This window comes from Lagenorhynchus albirostris, chromosome 2, assembly GCF_949774975.1.
Source record: "Lagenorhynchus albirostris chromosome 2, mLagAlb1.1, whole genome shotgun sequence".
In the NCBI taxonomy this organism is placed as follows: Eukaryota; Metazoa; Chordata; class Mammalia; order Artiodactyla; family Delphinidae; genus Lagenorhynchus; species Lagenorhynchus albirostris.
The window spans coordinates 46,120,590-46,144,804 of NC_083096.1; the positions used below are offsets into that span (position 1 = coordinate 46,120,590).

At 41.8% G+C, this 24,215-nt stretch overlaps 1 long non-coding RNA gene across 1 annotated transcript in view; it reads right to left on the reverse strand.

Moving 5' to 3' along the window:
• The window catches only part of LOC132510066 (uncharacterized), a 111,824-nt gene extending 93,954 nt beyond the window's left edge, over positions 1-17,870 (reverse strand). Inside the window, exons 1-3 of the long non-coding RNA XR_009537224.1 lie at positions 17,710-17,870; positions 9,125-9,301; positions 7,419-7,840 (exon numbers count right to left, since the gene is read on the reverse strand). This is a non-coding gene — a long non-coding RNA (uncharacterized LOC132510066). The remainder of the gene's footprint in view (positions 1-7,418; positions 7,841-9,124; positions 9,302-17,709) is intronic.
• Between the last annotated feature and the right edge of the window lie 6,345 nt (positions 17,871-24,215).

Sequence of the window (24,215 nt, forward strand, 5' to 3'; positions counted from 1 at the left end):
CCACTGGTGGTGGGACATTTGCCATGATTCATGCCGTCCTGCCTTGTCCGGCCCTACTCTCACATAAACAAGTCTACATTTGCCAGTGTTTGAGATGCTCTCTGTGTCTGTTGAACAGAGTTCATCATTCTGGCTTTGGGGGATGGAACCTAAGACTTTACCTTCATTAGCACCCTTACCAACCAATTAAGCTACCTGGTCCGTATTACATTTCCTTGGATGACACCCAAAGAATCTAAGAATTCCAAGCTGGCTGAGTGAGTAAGGAGGTTTGGATCTTCTTGATGTCATACATTTCACACGTGTGCATGTGCATGTACAGACAGAAGCACCAGGACAAGGCAATGAAGGAGAAACAGCAGCAGGGCTTCTTTTGAAAGTACACCCCACATTGATAATCTTCTATTTATAAAGGAGAATTGAGTCCCATGCATGGTGGGACTGTGACTCATTAGAACGCCTTAATTAAAGAGGAAGGCCTCCCTGGTGATGTTACTTCCTTGGGTTTATTTTGGTTATTATTATTGTTATAATACGAGAAAGACAGCAGTGCCCTGCTCTGAGAGAGGACCATTCTTCTGAGCACCACACGCTGCCGAAAAAACACTAAAATGAATTCGGAGCACAGACAGGACTGAATTGCAGCTCCTTGCTGTCCTGCAAGAAATGGTCCCTAAATGTAATTCCCCTGAATTATTATACCAGATGGCAACTCAGGCTGAGTGAGATGGATGGAGAGGAAATGACTCTCCAAGTGTGATTTAATGATAGAAGGGGCACAGCGTACGTGTGACCAGGCATACTGTATTTCCAAACACAGGCCCATTCATCCATTCATTCTTTCCATCTTCATTTATTGTATGCTCTTTTGGACCTGGGCACTGTGCTAGGTACTAGGGATAGTTGTCCTAGGCCATTGGAAGGATGTGGCAGGTCATACATCAGCACTGTAACAGCAAACCATTATACTTTCATCTTCCTTTGTGTTGGAAGCAAAAGCCAATTTTAAATCTTTTAAAGTGGATTACAAAATTCTGTAAAGATGCACAAAGTGAGAGAAAATAACATAATGAACACTTGTCTGCCCACTATCTACCTCTATCAAATCTTAACATTTTAAGTGATTTGCTTTACTTTTCTTTTTTTTTTTTAAATAAAAGATTACAACTATAATTGAAATCTTCCCTACAGGGAGGCATCATCATAAATTTGATGGTTATCATTCCCATTCGTGTTTTATATTACTCTCTACAATATGTGTCTCATGTGTGAATCCATAAGTAACTGGTAGCACTGTTTTATATGCTTTCAAACTTTATATAAATGGTACCTTGTAACACCTATTCTGTAATTTGCTTTTTTTCATTCCACATTATGTTTTTGAGATATATCCATGTTCATACATGTAATTCTAGTCTATTAATTTCAATTCTTATGTAATATTTCATTGTATTATTATCCCATAACTTATCTATCCGCTCTTGGTGGTCATTTAGGTAGTTTCCTCTTATTTTATTCTGTTACTAACAATGTTGTAATCAGTGCTCTTCTACAAATCTCCCATTTCATTATATACCTTTATTGTTTCATTAGATTGTATGCCTAGAAGTGCAGTCTCTGGCTCAAAGTGATTGCAACCAGTAACAATGCAGTGTGGGAGAATTTTCATCTATCCATATCCTTGCTTACACTTTTTATGATAAGACTTCTAAAATTTTGGTCAACTTGATGAGTGAGTAATGGTATCTTTTGGTTGTTTTAATTTGTAGTTTGTTAGTTAGGGGGGACCTTGAGAATCTTTTCATGTGTTTATTGGCAATTAATGACTATCATCTTACATTTTGCCTGTTTTCTTTTTTTTTTTCTTATTGAGTTGTAGTTCTTTTAAAATTCTGTATACTAGGCCTTTAACAATTATCTGTGTTTCCAATATTTTCTCCATGTCTTGGGCTTACCTTTAATCTTTGTTTATGGTGTCTTTTGTTAAAAAGAAGTTTTAGATTTAATGTTAATGTAGTCAAATCTGTCACTATTTTTCTATACTGTTTTTATTCTTTATTTATTGTCTAAGAAATCAGTCCCTAGCTCTTAAGTCAAAGATGCTTTCCCTACATTTCCTTCTAAAAATATTATGTGTTTGTAAAACATGACACCATGAAACTCATAGAAGAGAACATAGGCAAAACATTCTCTGACATAAATCGTACCAGTGTTTTCTTAGATCAGTCACCCAAGGCAATAGAAATAAAAGCAAAAATAAACAAATGGGACCTAGTCAAACTTACCAGCTTTTGTACAGCAAAGGAAACCATAAACAAAAAGAAAAGACAACCTACGGACTGGGAGGAAATATTTGCAAATGATGTGACTGAAAAAGGCTTAATTTCCAAAATGCACAAACAGCTCATACAACTCAACAACAACAAAAAACAACAACCCAATCAAGAAAATGGGCAGAAGACCTAAACGGACATTTCTCCAAAGAAGACATATGGATGGTCAATAGGCACATGAAAAGGTGCTCAACATCGCTAATTATTCAAGAAATGAAAATCAAAACTACAATGAGGTACCATCTCTCACCATTCAGAATGGCCATCATTAAGAAGTCTACAAATAACAAATGCTGGAGAGGGTGTGGAGAAAAGGGAACCCTCCTACATTGTTGGTGGGAATGTAAATTGGTGCAGCCACTATGGAAAGCAGTATGGAGGTTCCTCAACTAGAGTTGCCATAAGATCCATCAATCCCACTCCTGGGCATATATCTGGACAAAACTATAATTTAAAAAGATACATGCACCGCTATGTTCATAGCAGCACTATTCACAATAGCCAGGATATGGAAACAACCTAAATGTCCATCAACAGATGAATAAAGAAGATGTGGTACATACAGACAATAGGATACTACTCAGCCATAAAAAACCTGACATAATGCCATTTGCAGCAACATGGGTGGACCTAGGGGTTATCATAATAAGTGAAGTCAGAAAGAGAAAGACAAATACCATATGATAATCACTTATATGTGGAGTCTAAAATATGACACAAATGAACCTGTCTATGAAATAGAAACAGACTCACAGACATAGAAAACACACTTGTGATTGCCAAGGGGGAGGGGATGTGGGAGAGGGATGGAGTGGGAGTTTGGGGTTAGCAGATGCAAACCATTATGTATAGAATGGATAAACAACAAGGTCTTACTGTATAGCACAGGGAACTATATTCAATATTCTGTGATACACCATAATGAAAAAGAATAAAAAATAAAGTATGTATAACTGAATCACTTTGCTGTACAGCAGAAATTAACAGAACATTGTAAATCAACTACCTTTCAGTTAAAAAAAAGAAAGAAAAAATGGTATTTATCATTAAGCACATGTGGCCCATCAGTAAGAATCAAGCCAGGTGCTAGCTTAGAACCATCTATGAAACTTCAAGGAACTAATCCTAAGAAAATAATTCCAGATTTATGCAAAGATCAAGGTACACTGATGATCACCACAGTATTTTTATAAATGTTATAATTAAAATTACAAAACAAAGAGTGCTTGAATAAATTATGGTTCTTCCTCAAAAAAAAAAAGTATTACGTTTTTGCTTTCATGTAGAGCTTTATCATGCACTTGGAATTGATTTTTGGGTGTGTGATCTGTTTTTATTCTTCTCCATATGGATAACCAGTTTCCCATCCTTTTCCTGCTTTCTCGTATCAAATCTTCACTTTGTGTGGTCTTCTGTTGCTCTCTATTCCAGTGGTCTATTCTTCTATTCCTGTACCAGTATCTGCACCATTGCTATAAACTATAAAAGTCTTGCTCTCTGGCAAGGGAAATCTCCCATTTTGTTCTTTTTTCAAAACTACCACTTATAATCCTTTGTCTTTGATCTTCCATATACATTTCAATATTAGCTTGTCAAGTACCATGAGGCAATGGATAGACTAGGCCCATCACTCTAGACACTAGAGCGACTTCATCTTTGCTCTGACTGCTATTACTATAGTGAGCACTAAAGAAGTGCCAGGCACATGCTAAGTGCTATACATTGACTCACTGAAACCTAATAACAACTCTGTGAGGTAGGTACTAATTATTATTCTCTTGTTCTAGTTGAAGTAACTGAGGATGGGTAAGATTAAGTCATTTGGCCAAAGTTCCAGGGTTATAATGAGGCATAGCCAGAGCACACCCCCTTTAACCCATTCTAACCATATGCCAGGGCTTACCTGGACATTCAAAAACTTAAATAGCTACTATTAGTAGCTACTATTATGGTGAATAAAACTATAAATAGGGCTTCCCTGGTGGCGCAGTGGTTGAGAGTCTGCCTGCCAATGCAGGGGACACGGGTTCGATCCCTGGTCTGGGGGGGATCCCACATGCCGCGGAGCAACTGGGCCTGTGAGCCACAACTACTGAGCCTGCGCGTCTGGAGCTTGCGCTCCGCAACAAGAGAGGCCGCGACCGTGAGAGGCCCGTGCACCGCGATGAAGAGGGGCCCCCGCTTGCTGCAACTGGAGAAAGCTCTCGCACAGAAACGAAGACCCAACACAGCCAAAAATAAATAAATAAAAAACAAAAACAAACAAACAAAAAACTATAAATATTATGACCAGAGATAAAGTCAGAAGTCAAAGCCAAAATTAAAGAGAGGAAAACCTTTCTTTTTTTCTCCCTTCCTTTCAATCCCCTCCTGCTAGAGGAAGGTAAGGACAGAGGGAACCACATTGCTTGGAGAAGAAATGCAGAGAGGCTGAGGCACAGGTGCATAAACACGCACAATAATTACCTCATTAATATCAAAACCAGTAGGAAACAGGCTCATTCCAGATGGCAGAACTGGGCCAGGCTCCTTCCTGAGGCCTCCAGCCAGCATTGCAATCCCTCTGAGGTGTGGGCCTGGTTTGCAATCTTCCTCCAGCTCCTACAGCTCTGGAGGAGTAGGCAAGACCACCAGAGAGCCCCCATCTAATCTCTCCTGCATTCACCACCTTCCTCTAATCACTTTAGGTGCTGACTTAATGGTGCCTCATGTTAGCCTTAACAGCTGTGGCCCCATTTTAGGACCAGCAGGGCTATAATCCTACCTTAGAGACAAAGGACTAACATGTGGGGAAATTACATGATTTGCCAAAGCTTTTTTGCAATACTAGACAGTGAAAGAAAAGCAGTGAGAAGAGATCAAGTTCTCAGGCATACAAACTGTCCTTGGAGGAATCCAGAGTACACTTAGTTTATTTTGTGACTCCTTTCCACCGCCCTCCTCACCTCCTCACGTCCAGCCTTCAGGAAGCTTAGATGTCCTCAAATCCCTGGCAGGGCAAAAGCCCTCTAATAGGCTTGTGCTCTTTCTTCCAGACCACACTGATTCTCTTGCCTTAGTGAAAGCCCCCATGGGCCTCCTCTCACACAGGGCAAGTCTGCAGGAGCAGATTACATGGAAAGTAAGTAAATAAGAAAACATTGGTTAGGAGCTGTCAAGGGAGCCAAGGAGCAAAGCATGTTCTAAAAACATACTCATCAACCCAGGCTCGTGGTTGGAGGATAGACCCTATCAACAGCAGCTTTTGGTATCAATCTTGACTTGGCCAAGATTGCTTGCCAGTGTGCTTGGTGACTTTGAGCGTCACTCCAGACAGCCTGGAGGTCTCTGCTCCCTTTTGTGTGAGAGGAGAACCTCTAGCCTCACTCCTTCCATCTGCAACAGATCTTCCCTGTTCTCCTTGACTCCTGGGAAACATCTCCAAGACCTGGTGGTTGCTGACCTGCCTCCTTCTGATCCAGTGCACTCGTTTTTAAAAAACAAATCAATTTTAAGTCAATGGGAAAGATGTCTATTACCCAGTGGGGCCACATCATAAGCCTACTTTCCATAAAGTAGTTTGAAGTCAGGGAGGAACACAGGGAATGGAAGTTATCATTAAAAATGTACCATGGTTCCAAAGCAAGGACCAGTCCACATAGCCTGGCTGCCCTCAAATCCTGAGCAACGGACATGGCATTCCCAAATCCTTGAGGATTCCAGGGGGCAATGTGCAGCAGTAGACTCCTGGGATCCTGACAGCAGAGGAAATCTAACCAGTGACCCAGCTTCTGGCCCAAAGCAGCATCCCCTAAAAGGGGGATGTGTCCACTAGCACTACGTAGGTCCCTGTCCTTCAGAGCGCTCTGGCCACCCGTGGGACGTTACACGGAGGTGCCTCCCAAATGGGTCAAAATGCCCTTGATGTCCAAAAGGATGACCTAGAGTTGTAACAGTAAACACAGTCCAAAATTACTGGATGATACCAAACTATACAAATCCCAACTCTTGGTATTTAACTTTGTACGTTATTTTCAAACTAACGTTATCCATGTGCAAATTAAGTCTTGACTATCTTAAATAAAAACAACTACCATGCCTACCACTAGATGGTTCAGAGGATGACCAGGTTAATCAAGGATTGAAAGGGGCTGGTGAATATTTACATTATAAACTGAAAGTATAAATTAGAAGCAACACTATAGGCCAAAGGAGGTAGGAGGGAGATATGGAAGTAGATCTTGACATTAATTAGGTTTTGACTATTTCCAAGAAACCAGCCCAGGCCAAATCTCATTATAACTGACACCATTAGACTAGAAATCTGTGTATTAGCATAAGTGTTCAAAAGTTCTCTGTTGGCCCCCTTTCTGTGTAAGGCACAGGACAGATTCCTGGTGGTCTGGAGACGGGGTGATGAACTGGCTCTCCCTCAATGCTCCGCTTAACTAGCTCAAGTCCCTTCCCTGCTTGCTGCGTCAGTATTTACATCTGTCAAATGGGGACAGTACTGCTTGACCTGCCTCCTAATAAAATGAGAAAAAGATGTCACATCACTAGAAACCTAGTAAGAACTACAATTTGTAATCATTCAATATAGATAAAGGATTTTCAGATAGTTTACGCCATTTGATCCTCACAATAAGGCAGTGGTTAAAACTCTATCAGATGCTAGGCACCCTTTATAGAACAAATATTTTGTAATGTCCTCTTACTATCACAAAATGATATTAACTACAAATACAACTTTAATACGTGTAAGATTTTAAAAGATAATTCTCTATAATAAAAGGAAAATTATTAAAATTTTTATAACATGGTCATTAAACGTGGGTTCAGGGACTCAACCCAGTTCTTCTGATGCCACTGCCGTGATCTTTCCAGAATCCTCTAAAATTATTTTTTAAATTAAAGACAATTAAAATTAATGTTTAAGAACTCCCTAATGCCATCATTTTTCTCTCCTCAGAAAATAGGAAAACATTGTTTTTTCATCACAGTACCCTTTCATAGTAAGCCTAGTCTTGCTGTATTGGTCAGTTCTACTGCAGTAACAGACAATCCCCAATTCTCAGTGGCATACAGTGACATTTATTGTTCACTCACATTACTGAAGGCCGAGGGTTGGCTGCCGCTCTGTTCCAGTGTGTGGCTCAGCTCCAAGCTGGAAGTTGGCTGCTGGTCTGCACTTTCTGGGATCCAGGCTGAAGGATCATGAGGTGTGCTGTTCCCACGGCAGAGGGAAAGAGCCAGAGAGCCGGTGATAATCCATGATGCCTCTTAAAACCACTGCTTGAATGATCCACACACTTAGTCACAAGGCAATGGTCAGGGATGTATAATCCTCACAAGGAAGGGGAGGTGGATAATTGCCAACCGCAGTGCAATCTACCATAACGGATCAGATCCATTACGGTACTCCAGGCAGTCCTACTAGCAGACTTGAGGCAGCACACAGAAAAACTCGTTCGCCATCTTTCTCGAGACCAAGGGTCACAGGTGCAAGCACTCATAGCAAGTGGTAGGAACTGTGAAAAAGCAAACAGCCAATCCTTCACTTAAAGGAGTAGCTACTATAAGCCCCAGTAAGTGTTGCAATGAGCAAATGAAAGCCCAAGTCCTCCAATTTCTCAAGAGAAGTCAGAAAATTGGATATTTATGTAAAACCTCCTACTTTAAAAAATGTTGACTATTTTCATTTTTAAAAAATAACAGTACCCTGCAGGCCAAACGAAACATCCAAAATCCAAATTTGAACCTTAACTTAAATTTTTTGTCCTTTGCTTTAGGGAAATTTTAGGGATGTGGCTAATGGGGCAGGGGCATTGCTATCCCAGTAAGGAGGGAACAGATTTTTTTCCCTATTGTGTTTCAATAACTCAGAGAGTCAGCATTCACCCAGCTCAGCGTCACTCAGGCTCCATGAATTGACTCGGGACTCAGGTCACGGTCTCACTCGTGGCCTTCAGTTTTCTTGTCCTGGGCTTGGCTCTATGAGCTGTTCCATCTCCCAAGAGATGCCTATCAGGCTGATTGACTTAGAGCTCAGATGGCAAAAGAAGAGGGTAATAATAGGACAAGAGATTGCACGCATTTGCCTCTTTAAATTTTCATATGCAGTGCGATTTGTTAACAAGGGAGAGGTCCCGAGGTAGCGAGGGGCATCAATAATTCAACAGAGGCTGTCAAGCTGCAAACAGCCCCATGGTGCCCAGCTGATGCTCCTGGTTGTGACACTGGCTACTCTCTCAAGCTCTAAGACAAAAGGTCACATTTCCATCATCCAGCCCATTTCAGTCCTATCTTTCCTCAGCTCCCACTTCCTAATGGTACTGGAGACCATTGTACTTGAGTCTGTGACCATGTTTGGGAGCCTGAGGCTAACCCGATCACAGGTGAAACATGAAAGTTCCTTGAGAACAGTGATGAATGCAGGAGCTCCCTCCTTGGTAGGATCTTTACTGTCAATATTACCTCCCAATCAGATGCATGTAGTGCCCAGGATTTAATAAACTCTTACCCCTATCCCCAAAACAAATGTCACTCTTTCCTGTTTGCAAGATCTCATTTCTCTACATCTTCAAAACCAAACTCAATACTCACCTGGACCTGGTCACTGATTTTCCTGGACTACGGCATGCTTTGGTCTCGGCAGAGGGACATAATGGCATCCAGTCTAAATATTGGAACATTTAGGCCTAGAATCACATAAATATATATACCTCTTCCCACCAAGATGTATGACTTTGGGAAAGTTTCTGAAGTCTTTGAGCCTGTTTTCTCATCTTTAAAATAAGGATAAAGATACCTACCTCACTTAATAATCAAATAAGACAGGATGTGTAAATGTATTATGATTATTTTTACAGTTTCTGAATGGATTTCCAGTTGGTTCCCTCCTCACCCTCTACATGTTGCCATTTAATAAGGCCAGATGTCTCATGGGTGAGACTGGACATCTTTATGCCAAAGCACCAATGACTCAGCTTCTGTTTTTCACCATGAGAAACAGAAATAGATGAAATTACTGTCAGCCAAATGGTACTAGGAGCTGCCTCAGGCCTTTGTCCTAGAAAAATGGGTGATAACCAAACTCACAGTGTCGACAAACTCAGCCTTCTTTGGAAGGCCCAGCAAACGTCAGCCCCAAAGCGCAACGGGCAGCTTCAAGATGGCATTCCTTTTCCATCACTGTTGCCAGGCAGACACAGAGCTTTGGATCCTACAGAGCCTCTTCACATAGCAGGACAAGCCCAACAATGTGAGAGAGCAGGAAAGGGGGCCAGTGTTAACCCAGTGGGTTCTGCTTAATGCACCACATTGGCTGAGATGGATTTCATAAAACATTCGCAGTTGAGGCTATTAGCCAGCTGTAGGCCTGGGAAATGCTGTTCAATATCTTTTTCCATTTCTGAATGAAACAGAGAGCTGAGAGAATAATACTGTGTGATAAGGAAAGCTTTACTCCTGGCAGAGGGCGTGTCCTGTCCCCGCATGTTGTCCAGTCACTTGCTTGGGAAGAGGAAACAGAAGCAGAGCTGGGGATGAGGGTGGAGAGGAGGGAAGCTCTTGTCCCTTAAAGCAAGGTAAAAATATTAGTTTATAGTTTTAATGGTTTGCTCTTCTACTGTAATTCCCTTTGACTAGTTTAATGTCACAGTAAAGTGTAAAGTCCCTATATCACTTTGAGAAGTCATGTCATGTAGAATAAAGGGATGGGAAAATATCAGAAAAATTTTTTTCTCTCTTGTTCACACCTTCACTGGCCCTTTGGAAGCCGACTCTTATCCACTGGTCCAGGATCTGTAGGTAGTGAATGGCAGTGAGGTGAATGGTTGCCAATAGCAGAGCTGAGAATGGTAGAAATCTCAGGAAAGATGGGCAATAAGCCCTATTCTTTCCTGACCCATCCATGGGAAAATAATCAGCAAAGAATAAGAGGGGTGGGCAGACAGGCTGAGCTTGTGTCATACAACATAGTCACGTAAAGACAATCAAAATACAAAGGAAAAAGTATGCACGGTCCAAATATATAATGACTTTGCCTTTAAAAATAGTGACTTTTATTTCTCTCTGGAAAGTCTTCTCTGTTCAGAAATATCTCTATTGCCTGCGGTTCTATTATTAAGTTGATTCTTTTAGTTTATAAAGAACTTCTACTTGGAAAAATGTGACATGTTATTCTTGACCCACAACTAATATGAGTGGTGGAAAAGGTGGACACAAATCTCTCAATCTGTCCAGCGTGTGCATCTCCTCTGCCACTACTTTTTTTTCACTCTTGCCATCTCCTTCCTAGGTTAGTACAATGGCCTCCTTCCTCAGTGACCTCCCTGCCTCTGATTACACTCTCTTTTAGCCCCATCTCCACCGAACAGCCAAAATGGTCTCTATTAAATGCTGGTCCATATCTCACTCCCCTGCTTCAAACTTCAAAGGCTTCCTAGTGTCCTTAGGAAAAAGGCTAAACTGAATGACATTGGCAGCAACAGTCTCTGCCTATCTATCCAGACTCATAACTCACCACTATCATCACTCCTATTCTGTGACCTGTTGGTAGGTCCTCTCTCTTGCTCCCAAGCCTCTGTACCCACACCTTTGTCTGCCCAGCATCCTGTTCTCCTACCTTACCTGGACCAACCCTACAAAACCTCCTGGTCTGGACGTGGGGCTCTTCCCACTGATTCCCATGGAATTTTGCACAATCTCTATCACAGAACATGTATTCTCTGTTGTTATTATTATGGTCGTTTAATCATCCATACCTCCCACGAGACTGTCTATTCCTTGAATGTTGTATTCACTTATGTCTCGCTAGCATCTAGGCATGGCATAAAGTGGTTCACAGTAAATAATGTTTGAATGGATACGTTTGTTACTTTAATAAGAAAATTAATGCTCAAGGGAGTGTTGGACTTACTGAAAGTCACTCAAGCTGTTTATTAATTGGGTCAGATAGGCATCTGCAGTTTTTCTAGTAAAGATAGTATCTTTTCTTTCTAAAGAAGACACAAAACCCATAGTCATGAAGGAAATGTTTGTCTACAGGACAAGATACCATTTTTGGAGTTAATATAGATGTGATGAACTGGGAGAAAACATTTAAACATAGATGACAGGCAAAGGACTAAAAGTCATAATACCTAAAAAAAAGCACTTATGAGTCAATAAGAAAAAAATATCATCAAACTTGTTTAAAAATAGGAAAGACAAATATTCCATCTGTCAATAGGGAAGTAAGCACATAAAAAGAACTTCAATCTCAACAACAAAGCAATAATAATTTTTCACCCAATTAAATTACTAAAAATACAAAAGGTTGATAAAATGTAGTGATGGTGAAGGTATTAGGAAATGGGCTTTCTCTTATACTGGTGATAGAATTGTCAATTGAAGATGCTATATTTGGTGAAAGCCATATTCATTATTCATCAAATTTTTAAATATGTATTTCCTAGGACCCAGTATGTTAGTTTCCTGTGGCTGCTGTTTCAAATTACTACCAATTTAGTGGCTTAAAGCAACTCAAATTTATTATCTTACGGTCTGTAGTTCAGAAGAATGACATGGGTCTCACGGACCTAAAATCCAGGTATTGGCAGGATTACGGTCCTCACTGGAGTCTCTAGGGAGAATCTGTTTCCTTGTCCTTTCCAGCTTTTAGAGAGCACCCACATTCCTCAGCTTGTGAGCCTCTTCCTCCACCTTCAAAGACAGCAACTTCGGGCTAGTCCATCTCACACTGTGATCTTTCTGATTCTGTCTTTTGATCTCTTCTTCCACTTTTAAGGACCCTTGACCCTTGGCATTAGGCCCACTTGGCTAACTCAGGATAATCTCCCTATTGTAAAGTCAGCTGATTAGGAATCTTAATTCCATCTGCAACATTAGTTTCCCTTTGCCATGTAACCTGACATATTCACAGGTCCCAGGGATTAGGACATAGACATTTTTGTCGGGGGAGGTCATTAGTCCTCCTACCACTTCCAGAAATTCCACTTCTAGGAATATATCCTACAGAATTGCGTGCACACACGTGCCACAAAATGTATGATCAAAGATTTTTTATTTCAGTAGTGTTTCTAATAGAAAGAAAGAAGAAAGAAAGAAAGAGGGAAAGAAAGAATCTAAACATCATCAAAAGTAGAATAATTACATAATTCCATGTAATGGTCAATTACATGTGTCAATTTGACTGGACCACGAGTTACACAGATATTTGGTCAAACATTATTCTAGGTGCCTCTGTGAGGGTGTTTTTGGATACAATTAATATCTGAATTGGTAGACCGAATAAAGCAGGTTGCCCTTCCTGATGTGGGTGGACCTCATCCAATCCGTTGAAGGCTTGAATAAAATAAAAAGCCTAACCCTCTCCCTAGTAAGAGACACTTCTTCCTGCCTGATGGCCTTCTACCTGGCACATCGGTTTTTTCCTTCCTCTGGACTCAAACTGAAACATCAGCTTTTCCTGGATCTTGAGCCCGTAGGCCTTCAGACTGGAACTAAAGCATTGACTCTCCTGGGCCTCCAGCTGCGACTCACCCTGAACATCTCGGGACTTGCCAGCCTTCACGATCACATGAACTAATTTCTTATAATAAATTTCTCTCTCTCTTTCTGTCTCTCTAATATATACATCCTATTGGCTCTGTTTCTCTGGAGGACACTGACTAATACCTCCTCCAGAAAAAGTGCAGCCATGAGAAACAAGAAGACAGAGCTCTGTGGACCAATGTAGAAGGATCCTCACGGGATAGAGTCATGGGAAATAGGGAAATGTATAGTATGATCTAATTTGTATAAAGATCAAAAGGGACACATAAATATGCACATATCTCTCTATAAATGCATAGAAAAGGGACTGAAGGCTGCATATTGGACTCGTAACAATGATTATCTCTGAGACTGGAAGTGGGATGGGGGCCTCGTGGTGAAAGGGGCTTTCATGTATATTTATTTCAATTGTTTGAATCTCTTATAATGAGAACGTATATATAAATTAGTTGTGCTATTTAAAAAAAAATCCATTGTATACAGGGAATTTTTTCTAAGAAACTGGCTTACAAGTTGCAATACCAACGTGTGAATTTACAAGAAAGAAGGTTTCTTTCTAGTGACTGTCAGTAACACAGGAATAATACTCAATGTCTGACACCTTACAGGATATTTTCCTAATAAAAGAACAGGTAAGAAACCAAATTAGTGAACAGAAAGGACGTGTTAAGCATGAAATCAGAGCACAGAAAATCAGATGTCCTTGAGGGATGTTTTATCTTAGCTGAGGTTTTAACTCCAGTGAATTATCCAATTGACCCTGACACTTGGGCCTCTAGACACAGCCTCTCTTTCTGATAATAGCTGTGTCTCTCTGCTCTGAAGAGTCACTTGAGAATTACTAGCAAACTCTCACTCTCCCACTGCCATTTTGAGAATCTACATTAAATCTACCTTTCCTATTTGCACAAAGCACTGCACGGTGTCCACTCTCTCTCTTTTTTTTTTTTTAACAGATTCTGAGATTATCTTCCATCTCTTTTGGCATTTTCAGTTTCCTGGCAGAGGACAGAGGTCTTTTGCATCCCCCAGTAAACACAGAATAGAGTGGGAAGCCTCAGGGGCATTTTCTGCTAGACAACTGAGTCCATTCATGGTGGGGCCCTTTCTTTGCCTTCCCAACCTTGTCTCTGGGTCTATGATTTCAACTTACTTTGGGGAACTGAACTCTTATTGACTACACTGAATTATCTTCCAAGGCTGTGTGACCTTGGGTTATGTCATTATTCTTTGTCATGATTGTTTCTTTCTTTTATCTAAGATAAGGAAGTCAGGCAGTTACACAGGAATGATACTCACTTTCTGCCACCTTACAGGACCATGGAGAGGTTAAAATAAGGAAACATTTACCCATTCAACAAATGTTTGCTGAGGCCCTTTACCCTGCCCAGCTCCATGACTGGTTCTGGAGACACAAAAAAGGAATAAGACAGTCCCTGCCTTCACAGCACTCACAGTCTTATGGGAAAGACACACAAACAATTATAATACAGAATAGCAAATGCTAACATAGTGTGTTATGTTACACCCTGGAGGAAGTAGGGTTAAGTAACATTTGGGGAGATATTATAACTCTTGAGCAGAATCTTGAAGAAAGAGCAGGAAATAGGACGAGGTGAGAAAAGCATTCAAGACCAAAGGGACAGCATGTAAAAATGCACAGAAGTAGGGAGAGGACTGCAAGAGTTGGATTGGAATAGAGTGTAATAGATTGAAGATAGCCCTGAATTCTTTGATACTCCCCCTTAAGAGGTGGGGTTTATGTTTGAATCTGGGTGGGCTCTGTTTGACCGATACAATACAGCAGAAGTGGCACTTTGCCAGTTTTCAGGCCCAGGCCTTAAGAGACCTGTATATTCTACTTCTTGTCTCTTGGAACCCAGCCACCATGCTGTGAGGAAGCCCAAGGAGCCTCAGGAAGAGACCCAAATGGAGAGGAACTCAGATTCCCCGGGTGAATTCCCTGCTGACGACCAGTACCATCTTGCCAGCCATGTGAGTGAGGTGTCATTAAGTCACTAAGTTTTACATTAAAAATTAGCAGTAATTACTGAAACATGGAGGTAAAAAGGGGAGAATCAGGATCAGACCCCCAGGTCTCCAGGTATAGGTAACACGATGGAGATTCCTTTCTCAAAGATAAGATTTAGAGGTAGAGCAGGCTTGGAGAGTGGAGGAGGTGAGAGGGGCATTGGAGGGTGATGATAAGTTCAGTTGGGGACCTACAGAGTTTGAGAAGCAAGGGGTTATCTGGTAGAGATAGATGGTACAGTTGGACATACAGGTATCTGCAACTGGAGAGAGATCTGGACTAGAGGTATGCGAATGATATTTATGGAGGGAGACTGCATGACTGCAGATACAAACACCTATGGGGAATATACATAAGTAAGAAGAGAAGAGAGCTCAAGAGGAACAATCACAATGGGTAGCAGAAAAAAGTCCATGAAGAAGCCGCCAAAGAAGTGAGAGCAGGGAAGTAGGGCAGAGAGTTTACCCTTTCTGCTCCTGGTGAGCAGTGCTTCTGATCACAGAGTGGAGGCTGTATTCAAGGCTTCACACTGAACCCGATTCAAGGTCAGGGAAGCATCCTTGATAGGCAAGCCGTGGTTCCCTGTGCCCTGTTCTGTTGCTTATGGGCAAAAATAAACTCAGGCTGCAACTGGGAGCGTGACAACCAACAAGCCAACCTCATGAAGGCTTTCACCCTTCCCTCTCGCTATTTTGGCCTTTCCTCACCTAGGTGCTGGGGTTTCTCCTGGTCCAGGAGTCCAGGAAGACAGCCCTGACTTTGCCTTTGAAAAAAAAAAAAACAAAACTAAGAAGTGCATTGGTGTTCTGTCTCTGAGCTAAACACGAAAAGAAGACTCTTTTCCATTTTGTGTGAAGCTTTTCTTCCCCAAGCTGCACACCTAGACAGATGGGGGAGCAATGGTTTATTGATGCAGTGGAGCAGTGACTAGGAGAGTGGATGAATATTTTATGGGCACCAGTAGCAGTTAATAAATCATGAGGCGCTGCAGACAAGTGGGTCGCTCACTCCACCCTGGACAATGGCTGCTGAGCTCTAGTCAAGTGGAATCTCCTTTTTTGGCATCTCCAATCTGTCCTGAGTGCTGTAGGGAAGCTGGCATGACATTTCTGTGGGTCTTGATTTCTCAATTCAGTATATGCAGAGGAAAGTTAGTACTTCTGTTTTTAGCTATTGCCAACTAGATGAAGCTCTCATTAGGCAGATTCAGAGGAAATTAACCAAGGAATCAAAAGATTTGGCTTCTGGTCCCAACTCTGCTGATGGCTAGCTGTGTGGCATTGGACAATATACTTAACCTCTCTGAATAATAGTTTCCCATCTCTAAAACAAAGAGATGGATGGATTGGTAATCTTGAAGCTTCCTGTCAGTCTTACGATTTTCTGAGTCAATGAGTTTCTTGAAATGACAATAAATGACTCGTGATGCTGAGTGATCTGTTTCATAAATGATCCTTAATAAAAGTTTCTGTGCTGTATGCTTTGTTTGTAAGGAGCATTGACAACCTCCCTTCCATGTCTAAGGACAAGGGTGCCTAATTTTTAGAAAAGAGAAAAAGAGAAGAAAAGCAAAAACATAGACCTACTCAATAATTAGCTTTGGAAATAAGTACAGAAATGATGAGTACCATTTTGCCAGACTCAATATTTGAGGTTGGTTTATTTATCTATTTATGATTTACAACTTTAACTATATCTAAAAGGAATTTTAGCTGATTACACCAGTAATGAAAACAGCAATGGCTGGTTATATAAACAGAAGTTTCAGCACTATTAAAATTGCCAATTTTAATAATAAAAATAATATGACCACTATTGAATGTTTACTCTGTGCTAATCCCTATATGGAGTATTTTACAAACATTATTCTAGTTATTCCTCATTAGTCCCAAAATAATGGCACACTGATAAGAAAACTGGGCTGAGAAAGATAAATTTCCTTGCCCAAGGTCACCCAATTAGTGAGTGGCTGAGATGAGATTCAAAACCAAGCCTGTCTGATTCTAAATACACTATTATTGTAACAATAAATGATAGCTAAAACTTGCATTGAACTTACTATGAACTAGAAACTAGTCTAAGCAGCTCACCCATCTGGATTCTCTCCATCTTTCCCTGCCTTTGAGCTATTTTATAACCCTGTAAATTGTAAAACACAGATAATAATTCATATCCATAGAAATGCAAATTAATTGATTATTGCCCTGTGGGTGGACACATCTTGCATCTATTAGTAAATTCATTTCTGAAGTCCTTATGCTCTATTTCTGTATGGTTCTTGGAATTCTTTAAACCAGTCGTAATGTCTTATTGGTTCATTCGTTTACTGAATTAAACACGATATTTGACACATGTTCATTTTATATTTGTAGGACAGCATGATTTTACCCTTTTTAAAAAATATATCCTTCATCAGTGTATCATGCACATTCATGTGTTCTCAGAGAGGGAGAGAGTGACACAGCTCTGCAGCATGGCTGCTGCCGCTGGTGTGTGTGAGCACAGCAGGAGATGAGGCCAGGCCAGGCCAGTGCACCAGCCTTCTCTGCCTCTCACATCTGTGATGTGGTGGTCGCGCCTGCTGCTAACTAAGCTGGGTGCAATCACTGGCTTGGCTGCTCTACCCTCTGGGTGGCCTGTCTAATGACTGCTCCTACACCTCTCACTGCTGCAGCTGCTGCCAGAGCATTGCCCAGCTGCCTCCTATTTTGCAGAGTCTTTTTAGGGTCTGTCTATAGACTTCCAGAGCCCTGCTTTCCCCAACAGTGCTAAAGACAAGGGCAGTAGAGACTGAAGGACAGAACTAACCAGCTTTCTGGAGCCATCCCTCTTCTTTTCTGAAATTGCCTTTTAAACATAAAGATAATGGGGTCCCGTTCGGTGAGCATAGTATTGTGCACCATCACAATCAAACCACTAGGATAGTGTTTCTCATACTGCGTGCCAGGGAACACGGGTGTTCCGTGAATAACTTGTAGATGTGCTGTGATAAATGGAAAAATACTTTCAAGTCTTATGATAACCATTTTATCATGATAGTGATAATTATCGAAGCAATTTTATTTCCTTACCTTTCAAGATCAAATCACTTTGTTTTTACCTTATATAACTTTGGGGATTTTGTTGTTGTCCTAAGAAAAGAGTTTTTACAGAAACATCTTATATGCCTATGCATAAAAATATTATCAGTGGGGTTTTGTGATATCAAAACTTTAATAAATGTTCTGTTACAGACCTGGAACCCTTCATCCTGTAACACAGAAAGTATAAGAGTTGAGGACTTTTGAAAAAAGATGGAGGTCTTTTTAACAGCACAAAATCTAGACTTTTTTCTTACCTTTAGGGTTGGGAGCCATGAAAACCCTCCTGCCCCCTCCACTACTACAGGGCAGACCAGTGTAGGAGATCCCAAGTGCCAGTTATCAGGGGGCTGTGACATTCCACACACAATAGGTTTAACAGAGAAAAACTATGTTCCAAACAGATCTCCAAAGTGGTTGAAAATAGTTGTTGAAGAAGCTGTGCTCAAAATCAGAACTTTAAACAATTATAAACAGAAACACAGAATTCTCTGCAGTTGGCGTTAAAATCTTGAAATGAGAGAATTACCATTCTGATGCAAACCAGCTTGAAAACAGAAGAGAAAAAACATGAAAGGGATCGACTGTTAAATGTTGGTGATCTCTAAGAATCTGGAATTACTCCTCTTCTCTTTGTGGTGTGTATATTCTCTCTCGCTGACCTTCATTCACTCCCTGGACTTCAGCCACCTCCTCTGTGGAACAGAATCCCAGGTCCCACCTTAGCCCGGAGTTCTTGCCTGAGCTCCTGACTCTACTGGGGCAACTCTGTTTGGATATCTCACAGACACTGATGTGTTTTCTTCATCCTCCCACCTCACGCACCCACCCCTCCATCAGCTCTTTCCCTTACTCTTTGCTGTGGAGAATGACACCATCATCCACTAAAAACATGGGAATTATTCTTACGTCTTCCTTATTCACACATGTCCAATCCATTGCTAAATCCCATCTATTCTATCTCCTAATTATGTCTCCATTGTCTTCTTTCTCTTCATCCTCTCTTGCCATTATATCAAATCAGGGACTCAAAATCTCTTTCGTGGTTCCTGAAAGCTCATTTTAACTGGTTTACCTGCCTTTTAGTCAATTCTCACCAATGGTAGATTGATCTCTGTACAGTGTAAATTTGATAATGTCACTCTCCTTTACAAAAAATCCTTCTGTGTCTTTCCATGGCTTTTCATTATCTGAGCCCAGTTTACCAGTTCAATCCCATATTCTACCAGGCTCCCATCCTACCATAAATTTTATGCCAGCCACGCTAAATTGCTACAGATCCCCAAATATGACGTATTCTCCGTTACGGCCATAGCTCTTTGTTGTGCTACTGTCTCTGCCTCTTGAACTCACTTATCCACTTTGCTAATTTCTTCCCCCACAAGGCCTTCCTGGAACCTCCCAGTTAGCCTTCAGTGCCCCTCTCTTGTGTGCTCATGACATCCTATGGGTCCACTCGGTCAAAACCTTTACTGAGCCCACTCTACCGAAATTGCCAATATAGAGAGAAAGCATTTAGGAAAAAAAAACCCTATACTTCTTTCTCTATTATTTTCTTTTTTTTTTTGAACTTTAGAATTTTATTTATTTTTTATACAGCAGGTTCTTATTAGTTATCTATTTTATACATATTAGTGTATATATGTCAATCCCAACCTCCCAATTCATCCCACCACCCCTGCCACTTTCCCCCCTTGGTGTCCATACGTTTGGTCTCTACATCTGCGCCTCTATTTCTGCTGATACCCCTGTCCTTTCTTCCATTTAGATCAGATGGGCAGTCTCTACTCACTACCCTTCAGAGTAAGGCCGCTAAGTGAAAAATTCAAAGAGCAAGAAATCAGTTAATATTAGCTTTTTGAGTTTCCGCAAGTAGACTCAAGTTGGCCGTTCATTGTTTAAAGGAGAATATTTTAAAAGATCAAAAGCCTAGGTCAGGAATGTTTTACAGCACGAAGTTCATTCTGATTTGGAAGATTTTATGGACTGGCGCCAGAGAAAAAGGAAGCAGAAGCAAGAGTGAGTAAGCCACTGGCGAGTGACTCTGAGGGTGGGTAAGGGTGGCCCAGGAAGGGAGGAGAGCTGCTTTTTCTTTTTTCTTCTTTAACTTTTTGTTTTATATTGGAGTATAGCCAACTAACAATGTTGTGATAGTTTCAGATGCACAGCAAAGCGACTCGGCCATACATATACATGTATCCATTCTCCCCCAAACTCCCCTCCCATCCAGGCTGCCACCTAACATTGAGCAGAGTTCCCTGTGCTATACAGCAGGTCCTTGTTGGTTACGCATTTTAAATATAGGGGAGGAGAGCTTCTAAGAGTTTCACTTCCCACATCCAAGAAGCGAACCGAAGGAGCTGGGAGTGAGTCGGTGGCTCTGAAGGGAACTTTCAGCGGGGAGTGGGAGGGTACAGTGTGTCCTGCATGAATTGGTCACTGAAAGTCAGATGTGAGCCCAGACCCCAGAGCAGATGCCCACACATGTTAGACAATGGTGTTCCTCCCACTGATGTGGAGCCAATGGAGTCTAAATGTAGTCCCGAGGACGAAGGGCAAGGGGAAAACCTCGAATTGTCTATCATTCTGAACTGGCTAGAAGTAAACTTCTCACTATAAGCATAATGAGAGACCAAGATAGAAATTTAATGTCGTCGTAGAAAAGGCTGTTATAATTCGTGCTGTCTTGAATCTGTGACTTAGAATTACTACTTGTGGCTCCTGTTTCATAGTCAGCTTTCTCCACTGGATTGTGGGCTCCTGGAGGACAGGGACTATTTGTATTCATCTTTGTAACCCCAGTCCAGTCATAGTGCAGAGACTCAGTAAACGCTGTCAGATGGAAAACAATGAATAAACCAGCAAACCTGGATGACGAAGGATGAGGATCCAGACAGAAGCGGGGCAGGGTAATTTCCCTTGGTCAGATGTGATTTTCCTTAATGGAATTAGAGCTGAATATCAGAAATAAAGCGTATATTATTTGTTCTTCTGTCTGTTAAGATGAGCTTGTTCAAATTAACTAGTAATTAGCTGTATTTATTTTTCACTAAGTGTGAACTTAGTCATTCTCATTTAATCTTCTTGTTGAGATTATTATGATAACTCAATTGAAGATTTGTTACATTGTCCACTTGGATGATGTCTAAAATTTACTTGAAAATACTTTAGCTTAGTACTGTGATATAAATGTGTGTGTGTGTGTGTTGGTTTTACTCTACATGCTAGGGGTAGGTGATTAACATCCTAAACTGGAATTAACTGTCCAGATGTGCTTAGTTAGATTTTAAAAGTCACACTGAGGAGTCCACACTCCAGAGTACTTTGAGTGCTTCCATTAACTCTATCTCCATCATCAGTGAAGGGGTTATTCAGTAGCATTTAGCGGAGTTAGAAATAATTTTCAAAGACAATTTGAGTAGTGTCCAATTGTGACTAGCAAGGTACAGACATCTCCACCTGTGCATGAATCTGTCCCACTCAGCATCCTAATACCCCTCAGTGTGATGCCCCAGCCGAGAAGTCCCATTTGGTCCTGTGTCCCATCTCTAACCAGAGGATTTACTGTTGGATTCTGACTTGATGGCTAGCTGATCCCCCCAAGATAATATTTCTGTATCTGCCACTAGTGAAATTGTCATACAGGGGGCCTAGCAGAGGAACCAAGGCAGGGAGCCAATAAGAGCACATTGTACAGCTCCTTGTGTCTGTGTGCTGATAAATGTTTGTGTGTGCGTTGCAGGATTTGTTTTCTTTGTAATGGACCACTTGGTAGCAAGTTTCTTGGGAATGAGACCTAGACACTTCCTCTACCTTTAGCATTGGAGGCCACCATTATTTGCCAAAAGAACCCAACAGTTGTGAATGACCAAATTGGCTTAGATGAGCTGACAACACAGCACTTAATACAATGCACATTATCATTGCTTTTTCCTGACATTTCAGATTTCTGTAGATAAAGATATAAATACATACATCACAATGAAAAAATTTCCACATTATTTCTCTCCTTAATATCCTGACTCTAATATTTTCATAGCATGGTTGACCCTTGCATGTGTCATCCACTGGAATGTCACTGCTCTCTTCATCTGAATTTCTTTCTGGCTTGTACTTTATCCTATTTATCTTGGATGCCCCTCTGAGCCTACTATAATATCTCGCCAGGAAGAATCCCTCATCATTAAATGTTTGCTGGCTGGAATGTCATGAAACAAGCTAGATGACAGTGGTATCAGAGTCGTCCTCATTGCAAAGCCCTACCACCCTCTGAGGTCACAGCTGATACTCCAAGAAGAGAAAGGAAAAAGCAGTATTGTCATGAAGGGCTGGGCCCACACCCAAAGTTGTTGGGGACAAAAGTACAGAACCCATGTGGCCATGAAGACAGAGAGAGGGCAGACCCTGATCTGATTGTAGGTTGCCTTCCCATCACTGGGTAGGCAGCAGACTGAGAAAAGTATTGTCCAGCTTTGCTGGGAGGAAGGAGACCACCATGGAGAGGGGATGAGTAGCCCAAGAGAACATCTTTACAACAACTAGATTTTTCAACCCAGCAGCCATGTCTGTCAATAAAATATGAGATTGAAGCATTACTGTTTTACTTGCCACAGATAAGACTTGTGCACAAAGCATGTCAGTTTGTCATCACTAGACTGGGGTTGCTGAGGAGAAGCTCTGACCCAGCATGAGCCCCTTAAGAAGGCAGAATTAAGAAGGCTCTGAGAGAATGAATCTGACCGCAGAGTCTGGCCCAGAGGCCCAGAGGAGCGTAGGGAGGTGCAGCTTAGTCACGGGTCACTAAATGGCCGGCACCTGGCGGCAGGGCATTGTTTTGACTAAGGCCACTTGGGTTACCAACCTACCCAGACAGCCTTAAAGCACGGAGGCAATTTGTGGGAAAGATATTGGTAGGAACTTCAGCCAGGCTACAAGAGAACACCAGGAACGGCTGTTCCGATAAGCAGCTGCTCTTTCCTTTACCGAGGGTCCCATGGCAGTTCATCTGGCATTACTGGTGTCTGCCCAAGAGCTTCACTGTTCACTTTTGCACTATTCACTCTCTCCAGACTGGCTTGGCTTTGCTTTCTCAAACACCATGGGAGTGGTTGGACACAGACTCTCATACCTGAAGGGGATGATAGAGAGCTAAAGATGGGCCCTTGACCCAAGTCACTCTCTGGATCATTCAAACCTCCCTAATCACCACCCAACCCCATTACTGTCGCCACCACCACCAGCAGCAATCACGTCACTGGCCAGTCATTCTACAGCAGCATTCCTATACTTGCCAGCCGGACAGTCATCTGGGGCTACTTATTAAAAATACACATCCTGGGGGCTTCCCTGGTGGCGCAGTGGTTGAGAGTCCGCCTGCCGATGCAGGGGACGCGGGTTCGTGCCCTGGTCCGGGAGGATCCCACATGCCGCGGAGCGGCTGGGCCCGAGAGCCATGGCCGCTGAGCCTGCGCGTCCGGAGCCTATGCTCCGCAACGGGAGAGGCCACGGCAGTGAGAGGCCCACGTACTGCAAAAAAACCAAAAAAAACAAAAAAAACAAAAAAAAAATACACATCCTGGGACTTGCCTGGTGGTCCAGTGGTTAAGAATCCACCTTCCAATGCAGAGGTCACGGGTTCGCTCCCTGGTCTGGGAACTAAGATCCCATGTGCCATGGGCAACTAAGCCCATGCGCCCTAGAGCCCGTGTGCCCTAGAGCCCGCATGCCACAACTAGAGAGAAGCCTGTGCGCCGCAACAAAAGATCCTGCATGCCACAACGAAGATCCCTAGTGCCACAACTAAGACCTGATGCAGCTAAATAAATAAATAAATATAAAATATATATATACATCCTCAGGCTCCTCTATTGGAAACGCTGGGGTGGGGCTCAGGAAGCTCTACTGCTATTAAGTACCCCCAGGCCACTCTAGAATTGGGCAAGCTTGAAAACTGCACTGGAGCAGTTCTAGAATTTTATTTATTTAGCATCAGAATAGCCTGGGTGCTTATTATTAATACAAATGCAGAGTTCTACCCCAGAAGCCCACAAAAGATTCTACTTCGAAAGCCGAAAGCCGTGGCACAAGACCCTAGGGATTGCAATTAATAAACATTCCTAGGTGATTCTGACAGAGAGGTCCATGGGCCTCACAGTGAGAAGCATTATTTTAGAGAGAAGCCCCATCTAACTTCACACTCTCAGTCTCTAGCCAGTATGATTTGGGAGAAGCCAT